This window comes from Lithobates pipiens, unplaced genomic scaffold, assembly GCF_037356315.1.
Source record: "Lithobates pipiens isolate NorthernLeopardFrog02 unplaced genomic scaffold, aLitPip1_a1.2 Scaffold_8, whole genome shotgun sequence".
NCBI classification, from domain to species: domain Eukaryota; kingdom Metazoa; phylum Chordata; class Amphibia; order Anura; family Ranidae; genus Lithobates; species Lithobates pipiens.
This window is the reverse complement of record NW_027507903.1, coordinates 586,497,141-586,521,140: the sequence shown is the minus strand read 5'-3', so window position 1 is coordinate 586,521,140 and position 24,000 is coordinate 586,497,141. Positions and strand designations below refer to the sequence as shown.

The window sequence follows — 24,000 nt, the reverse complement described above, 5'->3', positions numbered from 1 at the left end:
GCACCCTGGTAGCTCATTGATAATTACAAGCCGACAGCTGGAAAGGCTGTTAGTACTTAAAGCTCATTCGTTCACAGATTCCTGTGAATTAATGATGTGACGGTGCGCTCTTTTCAAATTGTGACAGCAGGTGTGGGGAGAAGATCCTCGGCCCGCTGCCACAATGGGGGGGGGGGGGTGTTGGCGATAGGTTGCAGGAGTGGGAAGAATTTACATGTTCCGCCTAAAAAAACGGTTGTAACATGTTCATTTTTGTACAAGGCAGGAGGGGTCAGAACCTGTGTCAGGCTTTATTGTGATCTGTATCTCCTTTGCATACATTTGTCCTCAACTGCCTAGTCTGGTGGCACTCTGGGGGGAGATTTACTAAAACTGGTGCACACAGAACCCGATGCAGCTGTGCATAGTAACCAATCAGCTTCTAACGTCAGCTTTTACAGTTAAAGGGGTTGTAAATTCTCAGGGTTTTTCACCTTAATGCATTCTATGTATAAGGTGAAAAACCTTCTGTGATGCAGCACCCCTCCAGAACCGCCCTTTTACTTAGTGTCACGTGCCATCTGTTATTAGGGTCATCAGTGCCACGTATTAGTGCCGTCTGTCATCAGTGCCACGTCAGTGTCACGTGCCATCAGTGCCACGGTGCTCCAGGGCCATCAAAAGTGTATTAGGTAGTCAACAAGTTAGATGTGTAATTTATGCTCCTAGCACACGTGACGGTGCTCCCTGCATGTTTGGCCTCTCTATGTGGCCAGGCTGTGAAAATGTCCCACACATGTGGTATCCTAATACTCAAGAGGAGTAGCAGAATGCATTTTGGAGTGTCATGTGTGGTATACACATGCCATGTGAGAGAAATAACCTATTATAATGACAACTTTGTGGAAAAAAAAATAAAAATAAAATCTTCATTTTGCAAAGAATTGTGGGAAAAAAATGACAATATCTAAAAACCCACCATGCCTCTTACTAAATACCTTGTTATGTCTACTTTAAAAAAAAAAGGGGGTCATTTGGGGGATATTTGTACTTTCATGGCTTGTTCAGGTCATAAGAAATTATATAGGCCACCAGTACATAAGGTGTGATCAATTTTGTATGATTTGCACCACAGCTTGTAGACTCTCTAACTTTCACAAAGACCAAATAATATCCACTAATTTGGGTTATTTTTTAACAAAGATATGTAACAGTATAAATTGTGGCCAAAACGTACGAAGAAAAATTAATAATTTGCAAAATTTTAACACAGAAACAAATAATTTTTTTAGAGCATTTATAGCAAATACCACCAAAAGAAACCTGTATTTGTAGGAAAAATAAGACAAAAAATTAATTTGGGTACAGTATTACACGAGTAATTGTCATTAAAAGTGTGACAGCGCTGAAAGCCGAAAATTGGTCTGGTCACGATGGGGGTTTAAGTTCCCAGTAGGCAAGTGGTTAACCGCTTGCCGACCGCTTTACGCCGATATACGTCGGCAGAAGGACTCGTACAAGCAGAATCACATTGCCCTTTAAGAGGCGGCCAGCGGGCACGCGCGCCAAACTCCGTGAGTCGGGTCGCAGGTCTCGCGGACTTGATCGCCTCACGGGGAGGAAGGATGGAGGATCACCCTGTTCTGCCTAGTGACAGCGTCACTGATCTCTGCTCCCTGTGATCAGAGCAGAGATCAGTGACGTGTCACACACAGCCACGCCTCCCCACAGTTAGAAACATGCCCCTAGGACACACTTAACCCCTACACCGCCACCTAGTGGTTAACCCCCTTCACTGCCAGTGTCATTTACACAGGAATCAGTGCATTTGTATAGCACCGATTGCTGTATAAATGACAATGGTCCCAAAAATGTGTCAAAAATGTCCGATGTGTCCGCCATAATGTCGCAGTCACAATAAAAATCGCTGATGGCCGCCATTTAAAAAAAATAAATACATATGTACATGCATAAATATGTAAATGCTATAACTTTTGCGCAAACCAATCAATAAGCGCTTGTTGCGATTTTTTTAACCAAAAATATGTAGAAGAATACATATCAGTCTAAACTGAGGAAAAAAACATTTTTTTTTATATATTTTTGGGGGATATTAATTATAGCAAAAAATAATGTGTTTTTTTTTTTTAATTGTTGCTCTTTTTTTGTTCATAGCGAAAAAAAAAAAAAGCAGAGGTGATCAAATACCAAAAGAAAGCTCTATCTGTGGGGAAAAAAAAAAAAAAAGGACATCAATTTTGTTTGGGAGCCACAATTGTCAGTTAAAGCGGTGCAGTGGCGAATCGCAAAAAGTGCTCTGGTCAGGAAGGGGGTAAATTCTTCCAGGGCTGAAGTGGTTAAAAGAGGGTTGTAAAGGTTTGTGTTTTTTCACCTTAAAGCATCCTATGCATTAAGGTGAAAAAACACCTGGCAGTTACCGGCCCCCTAGCCCCCCCCCCCCCCCCCCATCTTCTTCGGTGTCCCTTTCTCCACGGAGTCCCAGCTTTGATTGGATAGATTGATAGCAGCGCAGCCATTGGCTCCCCGCTGCTGTCAATCAAATCCAATGACCCCAGGGGGGCGGGGCAGAGTCATACATTCGACTTCTATGAATGCCGAACGAATGACTCGGGAACATGCCCGTGAGGTAACCCCCTCAGGAAAGGGCTTCTCCTGGGGGGTTATCTAATGCAGGGAGGAGCCGCCGAGGGAACCCAAAAGAGGACGTTCGGGGCAACTCTGTGCAAATCAAGCTGCACAGTGGAGGCAAGTATGACAGGTTTGTTATTTAAAAAAAAGAAAAACAAAGCTTTAGAGGCGGTTCACACAGGGGCAACTCAGGATCCGACTTCAGGTCGCCCCTAGTCGCCTCAGGTCGGACAACATGTAAAAATCAATGTAAGTGAATGAGAGCCGTCTTAATGCACGTTACTGAAGTCGCTCCAACTTCAGAAAAGGTTCCTGTACTACTTCTATCCGACTTCTAGGTGACTGGTACCCATTGATTTCAATGGAAGTCGCCTCCAAGTCGGATCTCCGTCTATATTGAGGCGACTCTCACAGAATAATCAGCTCTCGAGAGGGAACTCCACGCCAAATTTATTAAAAAAATCTGGCGTGGGTTCCCCCTCCGGGAGCATACCAGGCCCTTAGGTCTGGTATGGATTTTAAGGGGAACCCCCTACGCCGAAAAAATGGTGTGGGGTCCCCCCCCCCCCCCCCAAGATCCATACCAGACCCTTATCTGAGCACAAAGCCTGGCCGGTCAGGAAGGGGGAGACGAGCGAGCTCCCCCCCTCCTGGACCATACCAGGCCGCGTGCCCTCAATATGGGAGGGTTGGTGCTTTGGGGAAGGGGGGCGCCCTACGGCCCCCCCACCCCAAAGCACCTTGTCCCCATGTTGATGAGGACAAGGGCCTCTTCCCGACAACCCTGGCCATTGGTTGTCGGGGTCTGCGGGCGGGGGGCTTATCGGAATCCCCCTTTAATAAGGGGCCCCCCACCCTATGTGAATGAGTAAGGGGTACATCATACCCCTACCCAATCACCTGTGGAAAAAGTGTCAATAAAAAACACAACACAAGTTTTAAAAGTAATTTATTAATCAGCTCCGGGGGTCTTCTTCCGACGTCGGGGGGTCTTCTGACAACTTCTCCGCTCTGCCGGTGTCTGGCCTCTTCTCCCGGGCTCCTCCGCTGTCTTCTTGGAGCTCTTTTACTAGCGAAGGAGCCTGGTCTCCTCCGTCCTCTTTCCCTCTTCCCCCGATGTTGACCCGGCGCTGTCTTCCGCTGTACTGGCTTGTGCGACTTATATAGGTATAGGGCGTGGTCACTAGGTGATGTCACACGGTGACCCCGCCCCTTTATGATGTCACATCCCGGGGCATGCTGGGACTGTGACGTCATAAAGGGGCGGGGTCACCGTGTGACACTACCCGGTGAGCACGCTCTATACCTATATAAGTCGTCGCGCACGTTGCACAAGCCAGTACAGCGGAAGACAGCGCCGGGTCAACATCGGAAGAAGAAAGAAGAGAGAAGAGGGAAGAAAGAAGAAAGAAGAGGGAAGGACAGAGGACGGAGGAGACTGGGCTCCTCCGCTAGTAAAAGAGCTCCAAGAAGACAGCGGAGGCGCCCGGGAGAAGACGCCGGAGAAGAGGCCGGACACCGGGAGAAGAGGCCAGACAGAGCGGAGTAGTCGTCAGAAGACCCCCTGACGTCGGAAGAAGACCCCCGGAGCTGATTAATAAATTATTTTTAAAACTTGTGTTGTGTTTTTTTATTGACACTTTTTCCCCAGGTGAATGGGTAGGGGTATGATGTACCCTTTACTCATTCACATAGGGTGGGGGTGTCGGGATCTGGGGGCCCCCTTGTTAAAGGGGGCTCCCAGATTCCGATAAGCCCCCCCGCCCGCAGACCACGACAACCAACGGCCAGGGTTGTCGGGAAGAGGCCCTTGTCCTCATCAACATGGGGACAAGGTGCTTTGGGGTGGGGAGACCGCAGGGAACCCCCTTCCCCAAAGAACCAACTCCCCCATGTTGAGGGCACACGGCCTGGTACGGTCCAGGAGGAGGGGGGGGGGCTTCCTGACCGGCCAGGCTTCGTGCTCAGATAAGTGAATGGTATGGACCTTGGGGGGGACCCCACGCCGTTTTTTCGGCGTAGGGGGGTTCCCCTTAAAATCCATATCAGACCTAAGGGCCTGGTATGCTCCCGGAGGGGGAACCCATGCAGTTTTTTTTTTTTTTTGTCGTGGAGTTCCCCCTCGAGAGCTCATTCTCTGATTGGCCACGGCCAAAGTCGCCTGGCCTGGGGCGACTTAAAGTCGTGTTGTAAGTCGCCCCAAGTCGTGTTGACAAGTCGTGTCCAAGTTGCCTACAAAAGTCGCATTGGAAGTCATGTTGCCCCTGTGTGAACCGGCTCTTAGTATCACTTTAAGCTTTCACAAAAAAACCTAGAAACTGATCGGTTACTATGCAGAGCTACACCAGTTTCTGTGTGCCCCAGTTTACGTAAATCCCTCCCCCCCCCCAGAGTGTCACAAGGACAAGAAATGAGGACAGAGATGCCAAGAAAAGAACACTGGTTTAGTACAGGCATGTCCAAAGTCCGGCCCGCGATTCGGTTTTGAACGGCCCGTCTGGTGTGCTGCGGGATCAGGGCTGTCAGATGAGCCCGATCTCCTGCACTGTGAAAAGCTCAGTTGGCTTCAAATGTGAAAGTAAAGTGCAGAGGAGTGTGCTGTGCTCTCTGCTTCCCCCTACAATGCAGTACTCGGCTGAATGAGGAAGCTGGAAAGGTACTGTACTGTGCTACAAGCTACATTTTAAAAAGGCTTCATTTATGTGTTTGTATGTGTGTGTGTGCGCGTGTGTGTGTCTGTATGTATGTGTGTGTATGTGTGTGCGCATGTATGTCTGTATGTGTGTGTGTGCGCGCATGTGTGTCTGTATGTGTGTGTGTGCGCGCGCATGTCTGTATGTGCGCATATGCATATATATATATGTCTGTATGTGTTATTTATGTGTATCTGTGTGCATGTATGTCTGTATGTGTGTGCATGTATGTGTGTGTGCGCGCGCATGTATGTCTGTGCGTGTATGTGTGTCTGTATGTACGTGTATGCATGTGTCTGTATATGTATGCATGTATATGCTTGTGTCTGTATGTGTGTGTGTGCATGTAAGTATATGCATGTGTCGGTATGTATGTGTATATGTATGTGTGCATGTGTGTTACTTTTAATCCAGACCACCCCCCCCCCCTTTTCTTGTACCATCAGAACTGCTTTTGTGGGGCTTGTGTGTGTGATAGCAGCCAAGACTGCTGCTCCTCTGAAAAGCAATCCATACACAGATCGCTTTTCAGAGGCATTTGACAGGTGGTAAACAGGCATTATGTTGCCTCCTCACCACCTTTTTTAAGCCCATAAATGCAGCATCACTATACCACAGCTGTGCAATTCACACAGTTGCGGGGTAGTTGCAGTGCAGGCCCATTCACCCTGGATATACCTCCAGCTGCAGCCACAGCATGCGTACACCCCCAGCTGCTCCCTCTGCGGCTAAAGGGGGAGAAGTTGGGGGAGGTAAAAAAAGTTTAACCATGTGGTTTTACTGCCCCTCCAACAAGCCCTTGGTTCACATCTGCGTGGCTGCATGCAGGGCAGCCCATGCATTTCAATGGGCTTCCCTACCCACAAAAATGCAAGGAAAGAAGTCCCAGAGCTTTTTTTTTTTTTTTTTTTAATTGCACCCCACGTTTTCCAATGTGTGGGGTATTATTAAGAATTAACAGTACCCCTAAAGAGCAGAGCATTCGTCTGTATGTCGGAAACGGGCGCGGCAAAGGCAAGAGAATTCTTGTTGGGCAGTGTATGAGTGCTCGGATTGGAAGTTGTAGAGGAAGAGGCCATGAAATGGGCGAGGTCAGGCGTGTTCAGATCCTAATTTGAACCAACCTGAACGAGCGTGCCGGTGTTCTGCCATATAGTATCCGGCCATCATATAGTGTCCGCCCCATACTGCGCATGCGCAGTACGGAGCAGATGAAGCTTCGAAAAATGTCCGAAGCTGAACGGCGCCTGCGCCGTGAGTGGAGGTGGTAGCCCCACCATCCAAGCGGACATAGGGTTGTGAGTATTAAAGGGCCCCTCGCGGGCAAGCTTCGCTCGCCACGCTTCGGGCGCAGCCTCGCTGCGCTCGGCTCTTTTTTATTCCTACTCTATGTCCACTTGGATGGTGGGGATAGAACCTGGACTCACGGCGCAGGCGCCGTTCATCCTCTGCAATTTTCGGAATCTGTATTGCTATGTACTGCGCATGAGCAGTACACAGCGGACACTATCCGATGGAGGACGTTATTAGACAAGACACCGGCAAGTGGTCACCTGTACTGGGCCAATTGTCTGAGGCCGGGGCATTCCCCACCCGCTGCAGCATGTATATGCCCCCCATGGGTGGCGGCTTGCTAGCATGATCCAGAATTCAAGCGGCTTCCTTTTCTACATCTTCCAACTGCTGTAAAATGTCAGTTTGTATATTAGTACTGCTAGATAACTATGTAGACCTAAAAGAAGTTTCTGGAATGATCCCTCCACCCCAATAAATGCACTAGCTGATAACGGTTGCACATTTCCCAGCCTGGCTCTGGAGGAAACACACATGAAATCTCCTCCAATTCATAGACAGCTAAATCGATGTATATAAATCTAATCTGATCCTCACTCTATATAATACAAGCAGTCCTTATTTTCTCCTGCAATGTATGTATTTCACATGAAGCGACAATAAACACCTTACAACCCAATGTATACACACCTGTCACCTAGGACACCGCCCATATTTCTGGCGGCGGATGATGATGACGTCAGCCGCGGCCAGGTCTTCAGAAAAGCTTACCGACAGCAGCGGGGAGCCGGTGGGCGTGGCGCTCGGTCACGTGCGCTTTCTTCCAGCTGTGTTGAAACGCCTGGTTATCAATGAGGCGGGCCTGGTGCATGCTGGGAGATTTAGTGTCACATCACCCGGGCGGCCTTATAAAGCGTGGTTGCTAGGCGATGTCAGTAAAAACAGACAGGTGTTCTGTCAGCTAGCCGCTACCCGGCCTACTGCGCATGCGCAGCAAAATGACGTCACCTCTCGGCCATTTTGGTACACCCGCACTGATCCGCAGTAAGCCAGGGGTTAGAAGTCGGCAAGCGGACATCTTTATACACCCACAGGAGTCTTGCAGTTATTTTTTAACAGTAAACTCAGCCTATATAGTGAAATGCAGTATTTAGAAGTCCGCAACACTCTCTTGTTGTTGAATTTTAACCCATTTCACCCCCGGAAGATTTTACCCCCTTCCTGACCAGAGCACTTTTTTTTCGATTCGGCACTGAAAATTTTTGCTTGAACTGAAAATTGCACAGTCGTTGCAACAAACAAGATTGACCTCCTTTTTTTCCCCACAAATAGATTTTTATTTTTATCACCTCTGCGGTTTTTATTTTTTGCGCTATAAACAAAGAAAGAGCGACCATTTAAAAAAAAAAACACAATATTTTTTTGCCATAATAAATATCCTCCAAAAATATATAAAAAGAAAAAATGTTTTCCTCAGTTTAGGCCGATATGTATTCTCCCACATATTTTTGGCAAAAAAAAAAAAAAAAAACGCAATAAGAATATATTGACTGGTTTGCACAAAAGTTACAGCGTCCACAAAATAGGGGATAGATTTATGGCATTTTTATTATAATTTTTTTTTTTCCCCCAATAATGGCAGCGATCTGCAATTTTTATCAGGACTTCGAAATTTTGACACATTTTTGGGCCCATTGGCATTTTTACAGCAATCAGTGCTATAAAAATGCATTGATTATTGTAAAAATTTCACTGGGCAGAAAGGGGGGTTAACACTGGGGAGGGGGGTTAACACTGGGGGGGGGGGGGGGGGGAAGGGGTTAATTATGTTCCCTAGTGTGTATGTTCTAGCTGAAGGGGGGAGGGGACTGTAGGGGAAGAGATAGAACGCTGTTCATAAACAGACGATCAGTCTCTTCTCCCCTCGCCACAGGGCGACGCAACGTTACATAACATCGTTTACCCATCCGAGCCATTCTGCCACAGTACAACTGCGGCGGCTGCTCAGCAAGTGGTGGCAAGCCTGCTGATCTCACTGAACACCGCTGCTTTTAAAATTAAACATCAAAAAAGTGTTAGGGACTTCTAAATACTGCAACGTCCCTTCGGCTGCGCATCGCACATGCACAGTAGGCCAGGTAGCAGCTATGTGACAGGACACCTGCACCCATCAGAAAATGTAACTGAAGCCTACGGCGCATGCGCGATGCGTTCCACGGCCATGATGTGTGTGATGGGTAGCAGCTTTCTGATCAAACATATTCAGCAAATTTTGACCACACAAGCGGAGCAGGCTTACGATTGTAATACAGAACAGCAGATAACAAGTAAAGAGGTTTATGAACGATTGCAATAGAGAACATCAGAATCTCACAGAAATTATTTGTTACAGCACCAATGCGCTTGTTCTCTATTGCAATCGTTCATAAACCTCTTTAAATGTCATCTGCTGTTCTGAATATGTTCTATGAGAAAACCGCTACCCATCACACATAAGGTCCACGTGAAATGCATCACGCATGCACAGTAGGCCGCTGTGTCACTTCGGTTGCATGTCCTGATGGGTAGCGGCTTTCTGATAGAACACCAGCACTGGTTAATGAATGTGAAGTCATGTCATCATGAACACATAACTAGAATAAAAGGAGCTTTTCTACACCCTTCACATTTTTGTTAATATTTTATGATATCTTTTCATGTGACAACACTGAAGAAATGACACTTTGCTACAATGTAAAGTAGCGAGTGTACAGCTTGTATAACAATGTAAATTTTCTGTCCCCTCAAAATAACTCAACACACAGCCATTAATGTCTAAACCGCTGGCAACAAAAGTGAGTACATCCCTAAGCGAAAATGCCCAAATTGGGCCCAATTAGCCATTTTCCCTCCCCAGGGTCACGTGACTCGTTAGTGTTACAAGGTCTCACGGGTGAATGGGGGGGAAGTTCAACCTAATGCCAAAGAACTCTCTGTGGATCTGAAAAAAAAAAAAAAAAAAAAAAGAATTGTTGCTCTACATAAGGATGGCCTAGGCCAGTGATGGTGAACCTTGGCACACCAGATGTTTTGGAACTACATTTCCCGTGATGCTCCACTACAATGCAAGGTACCAGAGCATCATGGGAAATGTAGTTCCAAAACATCTGGAGTGCCAAGGTTCACCATCACTGGCCTAGGCTATAAGAAGATTGCCAAGACCCTGAAACTGAGCTGCAGCATGGTGGCAAATACCATACAGCAGTTTAAAAGGACAGGTTCCACTCAGAGCAGGCCTTCCCATGGGCAACCAAAGAAGTTGAGTGGAGGTGCTCAGCGTCATATCCAGAGGTTGTCTTTGGGAAAGAGACATACGAGTGCTGCAAGCATTACTGCAGAGGTTGAAGGGGTGGAGGGTCAGCCTGTCAGTGCTCAGACCATGCAGTGCACACTGCATCAAATTGATCTGCATGGCTGTTGTCCCAGAAGGAAGATGATGCACAAGAAAGTCTTCAGCAAACTGTGGGCTAACAGATTAAGGGCATTGATAACTGGAACTGTGGTCTGATGAGCCCTAGATAAACTTATTTGGTTCAGATGGTATCAAGCGTGTGTGGCGGCAACCAGGTGAGGAGTACAAAGACAAGTGTGTCTTGTCTACAGTCAAGCATGGTGGTGGGAGTGTCATGGGCTGGGGCTGCATGACTGCTGCCGGCACTGGGGAGCTACAGTTCATTGAGGGAACCATGAATGCCAACATGTACGGTGACATACTGAAGCAGAGCATGATCCCCTCCCTTCGGAGACTGGGTTGCAGGGCAGTATTCCAACACAAGGACCCCAAACACACCTCCAAAATGACCACTGCCTTGCTAAAGAAGCTGAGGGTAAAGGTGATTAACTGACCAAGCATGTCTCCAGACCTAAACCCTATTGAGCATCTGTGGGGCATCCTCAAACGGAAGGTGGAGGAGCACAAGGTCTCCATCATCCACCAGAGGAGTGGAAGAGGACTCCAGTGGCAACCTGTGACGCTCTGGTGAACTCCATGTTCAAGAGGATTAAGGCAGTGCTGGAAAATAATGGTGGCCACACAAAATATTGACACTTTGAGCCCAATTTGGACATTTTCACTTAGGGATGTACTCACTTTGGTTGCCAGCGGTTTAGATATTAACCACTTACGGACCAGCTGCCGCAGTTTTACGTCGGTACTTTGAAGAGGAGTATCGTTGTTATGGCATAACCCCCATATCCTCTTCATCAGCGGGCAGTCCACATTCAGATAAAAGTGGTCTCTGCAGAGGATTCAACGCAAGATCACTTTTATCGGAGGCAGGAGAGGGGGGGGCGCCACGCTCTGGTGCCCTCCGCTTACAGGTCTGGTGCCCTCCTCCGCTTACAGGAGCTGGCGGTAGTGGTAGAGGCGATCAGATTTTTTTTTTTTGGATTGCATTTTAGTGTAAATATGAGATTTGAGGTCTTTTTGACCCCAGATCTCATATTTAAGAGATCCTGTCATGCTTTTTTTCTATTAAAAGGGACGATTACATTCCTTGTAATAGGAATAAAAGTGACAGTTTAAAAAAAAAAAAAAACACAGTAAAAATAAAAAGTTAAATAAATAAGAAAAAAACAGTTTTTTGTTTTTTCTTAAACGGTCCCCGTCATGCCAAGCTCACGTGCAGAACCGAATGCATATCTGTGTAGCACCCACATACGAAAACTGTTAAAACCACACCTGTGAGGCATTGCCGCAATGGGTAGAGCAAGAGCAATAATTCTAGCCCTAGATCTCCTCTGTAACTCAAAAGATGCAACCTGTGGGATTTTTTAAATGTCATCTATGGAGATATTTAAAGCGGAGGTCCACCCTAAAGTGGACCTTCCGCTCATTGGAATCCTCCCCCCCTCCGGCGCCACAATTGGCACCTTTCAGGGGGGACGGGGGTGCAGGTACCTGTACAGTACAGGTATCTGCACCCACTTCCGGCGTAGATTCTGCAGAAGGTACGCCCCTTTCCGCAGAATCTACGCCCCTTTCTGAAAGTCCCCCGCTGCCTGCTGGGAAACACACGGATCCCAGAGACAGCGGGGACCATCCTTATTGCGCAGCGCGACTCACGCATGTGCAGTAGGGAACCGGGAAATGAAGCCGAAAGGCTCCACTTCCTGATTCCCATGCCCAAGATGGCGGCGGCAGCACCCGAGAGACGATCGAGAGATCGGCTTCAGGTGCAGACATCGCAGGCGCGCTGGGCAGGTAAGTGTCACTATTTTAAAAGTCAGCAGCTGCAGTATTTGTAGCTGCTGGCTTTAAAAAAAAAAAAAAAAAAAAAAAAAAAAAAAAAAACACGGCGGAACTCCCGCCGGACTCCCGCTTTAAGGGTAAAAGTATGTCGCCATTCCACGAGCGGGCACAATTTTGAAGCGTGACAGGTTGAGTATCAATTTACTAAGCGCAACATTAACTTTTACAATAAAAAAAAAATTGGGCTAACTTTACTGGTGACTTATTTTTTAATTCAAAAAAGTGTATTTAAAAAAAAAAAAAAAAGTGTGCTTGTAAGACCGCTGTGCAAATACAATGTGACAGAAAGCATTGCGATGACCACCATTTTATTCCCTAGGGTGTTAGAATCCCTATATATATATATATATATATATATATATATATATATATATATATATTTTTTTTTTTTTTCTTTTCTAAGTAATTTTCTAGCAAAAAACAAACTGTTTTTAACTTGTAAACAACAAATCTCACAAAGAGGCTCGGCCCTTAAGTGGTTAATGACTGGGTGTTGAGGGGGCAGCAAATTTACACTGTTATACAAGCTGTACACTCACTACTTTACATTGTAGCAAAGTGTCATTTCTTCAGTGTTAGCACATGAAAAGATAGAATAAAATATTTACAAAAACGTGAGGGGATGTACTCACTTGTGAGATTCTGTACGTTATATTCCAAAAAAAAAAAAAAAAAAAAAAAAAAAAGAAGAAGCCCAACACCCTAATGTAACTATGAACCTTGCCCAGGTTTGTGCTTACCTTTCTGTGAAGGCGGGGGTCTGAAATCTCCCCCAGTACTGGCAACTCTGCAACACGAGCCCCAATGAGATACGATTGTGGTCTGCTCTGAGCATTACACATCCTATAGTCCATAGTCCATCTCGGGAGCGAGCAGGAGAGGCTGATTAAATTCTTACTGATCTCCTGGGATTTTCACACACAACCATCTCTCGGGTTTACAGAGAATGGTCCGAAAAAGAGAAAGTGTCCAGTGAGCAGCAGTTGTGGGGAGGAAAATGCCTTGAAGTTGATGTCATAGGAGAATGGGCAGACTGGTTCAAGATGATAGAAAAAGGCAACAGTAACTCAAATTACCACTCGTTACAAATCAAGGTATGCAGAATACCATCTCTGACTACATCAAACCTTGAAGCAGCTGGGCTACAGCAGCAGAAGACCACACCGGGTGCCACTCCTCTCAGCTAAGAACAGGAAATTTGAGGCTACGATTTGCACAGGCTCACCAAAATTGGACAATAGAAGATTGGAAAAACATTGCCAGGTCTGATGAGTCGATTTCAGCTGTGATATTCAGATGGTAGGGTCAGAATTTGGAATAAACTACATTAAAAAAGCATGGATCGTTCAGGCTGATGGTGGTGGTGCAATGGTGTGGGGGATATTTTCTAGGCACCCATTGGGCCCCTTAGTACCAATTAAGCATTGTTTCAATGCCACGACCTACCTGAGCATTGTTGCTGACCATGTCCATCCCTTTACAACTAGTGTACCCATCTTCTGATGGCTCCTTCCAGCAGGATAATGCACCATGTCACAAAGCTCAAATCATCTCACCACTGGCTTCTTGAACATGACAATGAGGTCACTGTACTCCAATGGCCTACACAATCACCAGAATCATCCAATAGAGCACCTTTGGGATATGGAAGAATGGCAGCTTCGCATTATGGATGTGCAGAAACAGCGCGATGCCCATCATGTCCATATAACCAAAATCTCTGAAGAATGTTTTTCCAACACCGTGTTGAATCTATACCACGAAGAACGAAGGCAATTCTGAAGGGAAAAGGGGGTCCAACCCGGTACTAGCAACAAGGTGTACCTAATAAAGTGGCGTGTGTATATATATATATATATATATATATATATATATATATATATAAAAAATAGATAACTACATATTCATACACATGCTTATAAATAAAAGGTAAACAAACATTTTAATATGTATTAAAACACAGACAGAAGGGCATGGATCAGTAGGGCCGTGGAGGGTGTCAGTCAGTAGGGCAGAGATTGGTAGTTTTTATGATTTAATTTTTTAATATATACATTTTTTACTTTCACTATTGAGGCAGAAAGGGACTGAGGACAGAGAATCCCCAGTCCCTTTATCTGCAGCCTCAGCTGCACTGGACAGTGAATGAATGGGAAGTGCTCTGTGGCTTCCTGTTCATTCACAAACACAGTATACTGTGCTTCAGTTATGAATGAACACAGTGAGTGGCCGGTACTAATCACTCACTATGTTCATTCAGAAAAGGAAGGGGCTGGTAAATGACATATTTCTCCATCCTGAAACATCCCCGTGTACCCAAAACGGCAGTAGAGAGAACAGGAGGGAAGCCATCTGCAGCACACAGGGTATGTACAGGACCATGGGGGATGAATGTAGCCACCCTCTAACAGGAATTCACATCATAGCAGCAAGAATAATAAAATAATTTGGAGATTTGGAGGAGGCTAATAGAAGGGACTTTTCTGAGTTAAAGTGGACCTTTAATCAGAAAATTAAGTCCTGATGGATCACCTCTGGTTGGCCCCGTTTGCAGGTATAACTATGTAAAACATTACAAATAAGCCCTATAATGTTTAAAAAACAGTAATGCATGGACTAATGCTCTGCATATGCTCATGTCCTAGCAACACAGTGCAGCCACCACGCTGCGTAGCTCCGCAGGCGCGCCAGAGCGGCCGTTCTGGAACAACTTCATATGACTTTGTCCCAGAATGAGAGCTGCCCCGCCGTCATCTCATGAGTGGGCAGCAAGCAGTTAACGTGACCTATAAAGTGTACAACTCAGTTGAAAAACAAACTGAAATCTTCGGGGAAAATATATGTGGTTGTATAAGTATGCACACCCACGTATAACGGGAGATGTAGCTGTGTTCAGAATTAAGCAATCACATTCAAGCTCATGTTAAAGCGGGGTTCCACCCTCAAGTGGAAGTTCCGCTGATCACTCCGGTGTCACAATTGGCACCTTTCAGGGGGGAGGGGGGTGGAGATACCTGTCAAAGACAGGTATTTACACCCACTTCCGGGCATAGACTCCCGTGGGAGTCTATGCCTCTTCCTGTCGTGCCGCGCTGTCTGCTGGGACACACACGGGTCCCAGAGACAGCGCGGACAATTCCTATTGCGCTGCACGACTCGCGCAGTAGGGAACCGGGAAGTGAAGCCGATTCGCTTCACTTCCCGATTCCCTCACCTAGAATGGTGGCGGCAGCAGCCGAGAGATCGATCGGCCTCAGCTGCCGGCATCGCTGGACCCCGGGACAGGTGAGTATCCATTTATTAAAAGTCAGCAGCTGTAGTATTTATGGCTGCTGGCTTTTAATATTTTTTTTTCCCAGTACAGTCCCGCTTTAACCACTTCGCGCCCAGGCCATTTCTGACATTTCTCTCCTACATGTAAAATTCCTAATTTTTTTGCTAGAAAATTATATAGCACCCGCAAACATTATATATGGGTTTTTTTCAGCAAAGACCCTAGAGAATACAATGGCGGTCGTTGCAACTTTTTATCTCACACTGTATTTGCGCAGCAATTTTTCGAACACTTTTCATGCTTAAAAAAAAAAAACACTGTAAAGTTAGCCCAATTTTTTTTGCATAATGTGAAAGAGGAGGATACGCCGAGTAAATAGATACCCAACATGTCACGCTTCAAAATTGCACGCGCTCGTGGAATGGCGCCAAACTTTGGTATTTAAAAATCACCATGGGCAACACTTTAAATTTTTTTACTGGTTACATGTTTTGGGGTACAGAGGAGGTCTAGACCTAGAATTATTCCTCTCGCTCGAACGTTCGCGGCGATACCTCACATGTGTGGTTTGAACACCGTTTTCATATGTGGGCAGGACCTACGTATGCGTGCTCATGGGGACAGGGGCGCTTTACTTTTTTTTTATTGTTAATTTCATTTTTATTTTTTTAATTTGAGACTTAAAAAAAAAAAATTGATGACTTTTATTCCTATTACAAGGAATGTAAACATCCCTTGTAATAGGAACATGGCACGATCGGACATATTTACAGTGAGATATGGGGTCAATAAGACCCCATATCTCACTTCTAGGCTGGGAAGAATAAAATAAATAAAAAAACGATCGTGGCTTCCCTGCCAAATCGGCGCCATTATTTTGAATACCGTGGCCGGGCGTGACGTCATAACATCGCTCCCGGCCTCCGAATGATCATAGAGACTCCGGGGACGATCTATATGGTAACTGGCAGGGGCCGGAGGATCCTGTCACCGACTCACCGATGGAAGCTGTGAGTCGGTACAAGCACCGGAGGGCGGCGGCAGGGGGCGTCCCCTCCCGCCGCCCGTAAGAACTGTTAAGGAATCCAATGTACATAATGATAATCAGAAAATGTCTATTTGCTTATGTGTATACATGTTCCCACTCTCCTTATGTAATATACAGATTGACTTTCTGTTCGGAGCCAAGATGGCGTCTACACCCTACATCCCCCGCGTTAGAAGAATTCATTTGAGATAAGGGAACCAGCGTCAACCAAACTTCAAGCATCAAGTTTCTTCATTTCTCTTGTATTGTAACCAATGAGATGTACCTATTAGACTGACATAGTAATGACGTATCTTTCTGTATAAAATATTAACACCGCCCACCAATAAATCAGAAGTTAGAAGTAGCCTGAGCTGAACGAATCTCAGAGAGTGTTTACTTCTAATGTGCATGCACATTTATACTTTTTAATTAGAAATAGCAGTAGATAAAGAACTAAAAATTAGTTCTTGGTTATTACAGAACGATCAAGTGTCGGAACAGCCTAAGTTTGTTATTTTTACTTCCCTCCACCTACAAGTTTGTTGTTTCATTGAGTTGCACAGTTTATAAGTCACATTAAAAAGGTAGAAAAAAAAATGATGAAAAAAACAAACACTGGAATGATTTAGCTTAGTCTCATTTTTTTTTTTACAGAAAACTGACATTTTAAACAGAGGTGTGTAGACTTTTTCTATCCACTGTATCTGGTATCTGTATCAGGCTCGGTTAGACCCTTAGGTACTTGTGGCACAACACTTTAAAAGCCGAAGTCAGTAGTGGGGTAATTGATTTGTAAAGGGGTAAGAACAGTGATCTCTTCTTGCCTCATGGAACAAGTCCCCAGGCTCTATGGTCTTTTGCAGCACCTCTCCAGTCTCCAACAAAGCCTGTAGCATGACCACAGTCTCTGACCATCATTTCAAGTACACAAACAAGGCAGTCGAGTCCTGGTTCAGCCACCTCTTAGAACTATAACAATACATGCAAACAGGGCTGTACAAATTCTGTGCCCACAATTGCTTTGCTACACAGCATTTTTAACTTTAGGTGCAGAGATTGACTAATGACAGTGCCTGTAAAACTTGCCTATCAAGTTCAATGAGGCTGCACTGCAACCAGGAGCCGCACACTTGACTCACAGCGGTGTCACGTTCTTGCAATGTGTTAAAAATAAATAAATCACATATTGGCTATTCAAGACTAAAAATAAACAAATAAACCAAGCATTTTCGAAGGGAGGTAAGCAGTACTGCAAGTCTGAAAGAAACCTTATCGCCACAATCCACAGGATCAATGCTACAATTTTTGAACCCTTGGATTCTCTTGTTGGGTACATCAGCAAACAAAAATCCCTCTTCTCTTCAAAGCCCACATCTTAAAAAAGATAAGGAAAAGTTGTATGCGGTTACTTTTAATTCCTTGAATAAACAGGAAGTGAAGGAAAATCTTAGAAGTGAAAATATTTGTATTTTCTTAAGTAGTTAATCTTCAGATTTTATTGTTCATTTCCTTGTCATAGATTTGGTAAAAAGGTGTCCTCAGAGAGTGAGGTTTAGTTTACACTCGCAGTTGGGCTGGTCAGACAACCATAGGAGCCATATACACATGCCGTAGTCATAATGCTTTGAAAAAAATAATCCTGTTGTGCAATGCACATTGATATGGTGTGATGCAGGCTTTTAGGGGTTAAAATATAATATACATTATGCATCCCTGGCACCTCTCATACACCCCCTAAAAATTTGTGCAAGTGTAGAAAAATTGTATTTTTTTTCCGTCATACTTACCTGTAACATCCATTTCTTTAACCACTTGCTTACTGGGCACTTAAACCCCCCTCAGTCCCAGACCAATTTTCAGCTATCAGCGCTGATGCACTTTGAGTGACAATTACGCGGTCATACAACACTGTACCCAAATGAAATTTTTATCATTTTTTTCCCACAAATAGAGCTTTCTTTTGGTGGTATTTAGTTACAGCTCGGAGTTTTATTTTTTGCTAAACAAACAAAAAAAGATGCAAAAAAAAAAAAAAAAAATCATGTTTTAATAGTTTGTTATAAAATTTTGCAAACGGGTCATTTTTCTCCTTCATTGAAGTGCGCTGATTAGGCGGCACTGATAGGCTGCATTGGTGGGCACTGATGGGCTGCATTGGTGGGCACTGATGGGCTGCATTGGTGGGCACTGATGGGCTGCACTGGTGGGCACTGATGGGCATAGTTAAGGCGGCACTAATAGGCACAGATAAGGCGGCACCGATGGGCACAGATAAGGCGGCACTGATGGGCAAAGATGGGCACGGATGGGTGGCACGGATAAGTGGCACGGATGGGCACTGATAGGTACCACAGATAGATGGGACTGATGGGCACTGATAGGTGGCACTGATAGGTGGCTCTGATAGGTGGCACTGCTGGGCACTGATGGGTGGCACTGCTGGGCGGCACTGGGGTGCAGCACCTTTGAGGCAGATTTTGGGTGGCACTGTGGGTGGCACTGCTGGGTGGCACTGTGGGCACTGCTGGGTGGCACTGTGGGCACTATGGGCACTGCTGGGTGGCACTTACTTTATTTCAGGATGGCACTGCGGGTGGCAGGTGGGCACTGGCAGGGGGCAGGTGTCCGCTTTTATTGCTGGCCGTGATCGGGACTGATGTCCCGAACACGGCCGCCGGCGATCGGCTTTTTTTTTCTCCACGCGCTGTCAGCGCGAGGAGGAATACTAGCCGATTACCGGCTCCGTTTTATCACATGATCAGCTGTCATTGGCTGACAGCTGATCACGTGATAAGGGGGTCGGGATCGACCCCTTACACGGATCGGTGATCAGGCGAGTCTCACGGACTCGCCGATCACAGAGCGCGCGCGCCCCTCAGGGGGCGCGCAGGCCGCTCGTAACCGGGACGACGTCAATAGACGTAGTCCCGGCAATCTAGGTCCGCGCTAATGCCGTCATTCGGCAATAGCGCGGATCCCAAGTGGTTAAGAACATCATGGGACACAGTCAGGCTAATATTTAATACCTGCTGGGTTGTACAGGTCATCTCCACATGAATGGACAGTGGTAGACCAAAAAGGTCTTTAGACATGAAGTGATCCTCTATATCACCCCTCCCATACAGGAAGTACTTCAGTTTTATAGCAAGCGCTGAATCCTCAAAAAAGAGGGGCGGGTCCCATGATGTACTCAAAGAAAAAAAAAATAGGACCGCCCTGGTAGAGTGCGCCTTGACTTAAAAAGGTGGAATCTTACCCCTTAAATCATAAGTCTGAATTAAAACATGCCGAATCCACTTAGCAGCAGTGGATTTCGACACTGCCTGTCCTTTCTTTAAGACCCTCTGGCAGAAAAAATAAGACATCAGTCTTCTGGAGCTGAGCAGTCTTTAACCACTTCGGTACCGCGCTATTGCCAAATGACGGCATTAGCGCGGACCTACATTTCCGGGACAACGTCGATTGACGTCGTCCCATGTACGAGCGGCCTGCGCGCCCCGCTCTGTGATCGGCGAGTCCATGAGACTCGCCTGATCACCGATCCGTGCAAGGGGTCGATCCCGACCCCTTATCACGTGATCAGCTGTCAGCCAATGACAGCTGATCATGTGATAGAACGGAGCCGGTAATCGGCTATTATTCCTCCTCGCGCTGACAGCGCGAGGAGAAAAAAAAAAGCCGATCACCGGCGGCCGTGATCGGGACATCAGTCCTGATCACGGCCAGTAATGTAAGCGCTCACCTGCCCCCTGCCAGTGCCCACCTGTCCCCTGCAGTGCCAATTTAATAAAAGTTAGTGCCCCCCCGTCAGTGCCCACAGTGCCACCCACAGTGCCCACAATCTGCCTCAAAGGTGCTGCACCCCAGTGCCGCCCATCAGTCCCATCTATCAGTGGTACCCATCTGTGCCGCCTTATCTGTGCCCATCAGTGCCCACCAGTGCAGCCCATCAGTGCCCACCAGTGCAGCCCATCAGTGCCGCCTAATCAGCGCACTTCAATGAAGGAGAAAAATGACTCGTTTGCAAAATTTTAGAACAAACTATTAAAACATGATTTTTTTGCATCTTTTTTTGTTTGTTTAGCAAAAAATAAAACTCCGAGCTTTAACTAAATACCACCAAAAGAAAGCTCTATTTCTGGGAAAAAAATGATAAAAATTTCATTTGGGTACAGTGTTGTATACCCGCGCAATTGTCATTCAAAGTGCATCAGCGCTGAAAGCTGAAAATTGGTCTGGGACTGAGGGGGGTTTAAGTGCCCAGTAAGCAAGTGGTTAAACAGACTGACGGCTCTCACTACATCAAGGCAATGTAGTGACTTCTCTTCTTTGGACCATGGTTTTAGAAAAAACGATGGCAGGACAATATCTTGGTTTAGGTGAAAACCTGAGACCACTTTTGGTGGAAAACCTGGGAGGAGGGCACAACACCACTCTGTCCTCAAATAATCAAATATGGCTCTTTACAAGAAAGGAGCAGCCAATTCCAAAACCCTCCTTGCTCAGGATATAGTAACCAAGAACACCAACTTCCATGTCAGAAGGACTGAGGGAATATCCTGTATCAGTTTAAATGGCTGTTTTTATAACACTGACAAAACTAAGTTCAAGTCCCAAGGGTTTAAAAGGTGATTTAACTGGCGGATTAATCTGCATCACCATTTGCATAAAACCCCAGACTAAAGAATGTGTAGCAAGCGGTCTTTGAAATAAGAATAAAAAGGTAAGCGTTGGCCCTTAACCACTTCAATACAGGGCATTTATACACCCTTTATTCCCAGACCAATTTTTAGCTTTCAGCATTCTCACACTTTGAATGCCAATTACTCAGTCATGCAACACTGTACCCAAACAAAAATTTTATTTTTTTTCATACAAATAGAGCTTTCTTTTGGTGGTATTTAATAACCACACGTTTTTTTATTTTTTGCGACATAAGTGAAAAAAAAAAAAAAAAAGGAGGGAAAATTGAGGGAAAAAAACAAAAAAAAAACAAAAAAAAAAACCCTTTAGTTTCCATGATAAAATTTTGCAAATAAGTCATTTTTGTCAATAAATTTGGGCCAAAATGTATACTGCTACATCTCTTTGGTAAAAATAACCCAAAATTAGTGGATATTATTTAGTCTCTTTGAAAGTTATAGAGTCTACAAGCTATGGTGCAAATCATTGAAAATTGATCTCTCATTTCTTGAGGCTCTGAAATGTCAGGAAAGTACAAATACCCCCCAACTAACCCCTTTTTCAAAAGTAGACAGTCCAAGGTATTTATTAAGAGGCATGGTGAGTTTTTCCCACAATTCTTGTGAAAAAAATAATTTTTTTTTTTTTGCTTAGTTTTTTTACAAAATTGCCATAACAAGTTATTTCTCATACACAGCATATGCATACTTCCAATTACACTCCAAAATACATTCTGCAACTCTTCCCGAGTATGGCGATACCACGTGTGGGACTTTTACACAGGCTAGCCACACAGTAAGGTCCAACATGCAGGGAGCACCGTCAGGTGTTCTAGGAGCATAAATGACATCTCTAATTTCCTAACGACCTATTACATTTGTGAAGGCCCTGGAGCACCAGGACAATGGAATTACCCACAAAATGACCCCATTTTGGAAAGCAAACACCCCAACGTATATTCTATGAGGCATAATGAGTCTTTTGAACAGTTCATTTTTTTTTCCCACAAGTCTTCGGAAAATGTGGAAAGAAAATGAATTTTTCTTCTTTTTTTTTTTTTTTTTTTACACAAAGTTGTCCATTTCTAACACATAGCATGTATATAGCAAAAATTACACCCCAAAACACATTTTGCTACTCCTGAGTATTGCGATACCACATGTGAGACTTTTACACAGCCTGGCAATATACAGAGAGCCAACATTGAAGTAAGTACCTTCAGGCGTTCTATGAGCATAAATTACACATCTCATTTCATTCCTACCCATCACACTTTTGAAGGTCCTGGAGCACCAGGACAATGGAATTACCCCAAAAATTACCTCATTTTGGAAAGCAAACACCTCAACGTGTATTCTGTGAGGCATGGGCTGCAAATAGGTACTCTGATGGGCTGGTGACAGCTACTCCAATGGGCTGCGATGGGTGAGCACAGGTCCTCTTTATTTGGGGGGGTAATCAGTGTGATTGGTGTACACTAGGCGGTAACGAGATGTTACTGCAATCTCCTTCTCACACACGATCGGTGTGTGAGGAGGAGAACCTGGTAACATCTCGTTTCCGCGGTTTGTTTACATTCTGTGACCGGCTGTGATTGGACACAGCCGGGCACGTGGTAAAGAGCCAATTTGATTGGCTCTTCCAATTTCCATTGGCTCTTTACTGCGATCGGAGTTGGGCTGTGTTAGGGTGACAAGCCGCATACCCGATCGCCGCTCTGCACACGCCCTAGGCGCGTGCACGAGCGCTGTCAACGTACACAGTACATGTGACCGGCTGTGATTGGACATGGCCGGTAACATGCATCGGGGGGTGGATTGGGATGCCAATCACACAGATCAGGGATGGGCTGTGTCCGAGGGACACCTCATCCACGATCGCCGTGCTGCGGGCCCCCAGGAGCGAGGAAATACCAAGGATGTCATATTACGCTCCCACACAGGATGGGAGATCCCATCTGTGGGTGTCATTTGACTATGGCCCGGTTTTGAAGTGGTTAATAGTACTCAAGGCCAATTTTATCTCTACCCCTAATTGTAGAAAGGCAAGAATTCTGCCTATGATATACCTCCGAGGGTGCCAACCCTTGGATTCACACCAGGAAACATAAGCCCTCCATACTGTAATATATAGTTCTGGAAGCTAGCTAGGTAGAGATAACCGACCCGGAAAGCCCAAGTTTCTTCAGAATGTGGGTTTCAATAGCCAAGCCGTTAAATTTAGCGTTCGAAAGGTAGGATGGAATATTGGCCCCTGTGAGAGTAGGTCTGGCCATAGTGGAAGGGACCATGGATCCTCCACCCCCATCTTTAAGATTTCTGCATACCAGGACCTTCTGGGCCACGTTATCAGAATTACCGGCTTTCTTTACAGCTTGATCCTGCAAAGAAGTTGTGGCAGAAACTGAATAGGAAAGAATGCATAAATCAGTGAGAACTGATCCCACGGGTCACCAACGCATCTGTTCCGAAAGCGAGTGGATCCCTTGTCCCGGACACAGTTGACTAACTTCATGTTGAATCTGGAAACCAGAAGATCTACGTCCCGGAGTCCCCCACCTTTGGCAAAGAGCCCAAAAAAAGTTGGGGTGAAGGGACATTCCCTTGGGAATAACTGCTGGCGACTCAGGTAGTCCGCCTGCCCATTCTCTACTCCTGCAATGAAGACTGCCGACAGGCACAGAACATTTTTCTGCCCAAATTAGAATATAGTTCACAGTTATGTCTGTGCTGCGAGACTCTTGGTGCCCCCCTTGGTGATAGATATAGGCCACAACTGTGGCATTGTCGGATTGGATCCTGACAGGACAATCCCATAACGTGAAATTCCCCAGGCCTTCAGAGCCAGACCCACTGCCCAAATCTCTAGCATGTTCATGGGCAAGGATCTTTTGGTTTTTGACCACTGTCCCTAGACAGTTGTCTTCTCTAATACTGCTCCCCAGCCTAAAAGACTGGCATCTGTCATTACCACTTTCCCGATAACTGTCTGAAGGATTTTCCTTTCAACAGATTCTGGTTTAGTAACCACCAACTGAGGCTCGGGGACACCCTTGGGGACAAGTCTAAAGCTTGAATCGTTTTGTTACAAGAAGACAGGATACTGTTTT

The 24,000-nt window shown here is 45.6% G+C and overlaps 1 protein-coding gene across 2 annotated transcripts in view; it reads right to left on the bottom strand.

Moving 5' to 3' along the window:
• The window catches only part of FBXW9 (F-box and WD repeat domain containing 9), a 93,948-nt gene extending 81,157 nt beyond the window's left edge, over window positions 1-12,791 (bottom strand). Inside the window, exon 1 of one of the 2 annotated variants that reach the window (XM_077470405.1) lies at window positions 12,645-12,791. The gene's annotated coding sequence lies outside the window, so the exon portion shown is untranslated. Of the gene's footprint in view, window positions 1-7,304; window positions 7,532-12,644 lie in introns of those variants that run through there. The other variant, XM_077470404.1, reaches the window with a different exon arrangement.
• Window positions 12,792-24,000: the final 11,209 nt, after the last annotated feature.